Source organism: Lepus europaeus, chromosome 14, assembly GCF_033115175.1.
Source record: "Lepus europaeus isolate LE1 chromosome 14, mLepTim1.pri, whole genome shotgun sequence".
In the NCBI taxonomy this organism is placed as follows: domain Eukaryota; kingdom Metazoa; phylum Chordata; class Mammalia; order Lagomorpha; family Leporidae; genus Lepus; species Lepus europaeus.
The window spans coordinates 70963629-70964735 of NC_084840.1; the positions used below are offsets into that span (position 1 = coordinate 70963629).

Below are 1107 nucleotides of genomic sequence, written 5' to 3' on the forward strand. Positions count from 1 at the left end.
TCAAAAAGTTTTGGTTAATACAAAAGAAGAAAATGCAACCCAACCAAAGTAGAATACTACTAAAGAAAAGAGATATTCACAGTGAAAAAGTTATTTATAGCAGTTAACAGGCAACAATTATAAATGCCAATAACTCTAATAACAGAGTTTCAAAATATTTGGAGCAAAATCTGAGAACTCAGTGGGAGAAGTAGATAGTCTATAATCCAGAATGGAGATTTTACACCACTATCAGAAAGTTACTTACTTTCAAAAAGAAAATGCGAGGTATAGTGGGGTAAGCTACTGTTTGTGATACACACATCCCATAATGGAATGCCTAGGATCTAGTTCCAAGATTGTTTCTGATGCAGCTTTCTGCTAATGCATTTAAGAAGCAGCAGATGATGGTCCAAGTGCTTGGATTTCCGCCAGCCACATGGAAGACTTGGATGGAGTTCCTGGTTCTTGGCTTTGGCCTAGCCCAGCCATGACTGTTGTGGGCATCTTAGGGGTGAACCAGTAATATGGAAGATCTCTGTCTCTCTCACTCTATCTCTGTCACTCTGCCTTTTAAACCAATCAATTGATCAATTGATATTTTCTGAAGAAACAAACCAACAAAAAACCAGAGAACCATAGCACTGACTCACCGAGGTCATGTTATACCTGAGGAGGCCAAGTACAAGCTGTGCATAGTGAGAAAGATCTTTGTGAGCCCAAAAGGAATCTCTCATCTGGGCATTGGGGGATCTTGAGGATCCATGATGTCCATACTATTTGCTACCCTGATCTCATTCAAGATGAATGATACCATTAAGACTGATTGGGAGATTGGCGAGATTATTGATTCTATCAAACTTGACACTGGTACCCTGTGCATGGTGACTAGAGGTGATAACCTGGGAAGAATAGATGTGATCACCAACAGAGAGAGACATCTTGGCTCTCTTGATGTGGTTTATGTAGAAGATGCCAATGGCAATAGCTTTGCTGCCTGCTACTCTACTGTTTTCACTATTGGCAAAGTCAACAAACAATGAATTTCTCTTCCTCTAGGAAAGGGAATCTGCTTCACCATTGCAGAAGAGAGACAAGAGACTGGCTGTCACACAGAGCAATGGATGA

The 1107-nt window shown here is 40.5% G+C and overlaps 1 pseudogene; it reads left to right on the forward strand.

Annotated features, from left to right (window-relative positions):
- Positions 1-211: 211 nt before the first annotated feature.
- Positions 212-1107, forward strand: LOC133773458 (small ribosomal subunit protein eS4, X isoform-like; annotated as a pseudogene).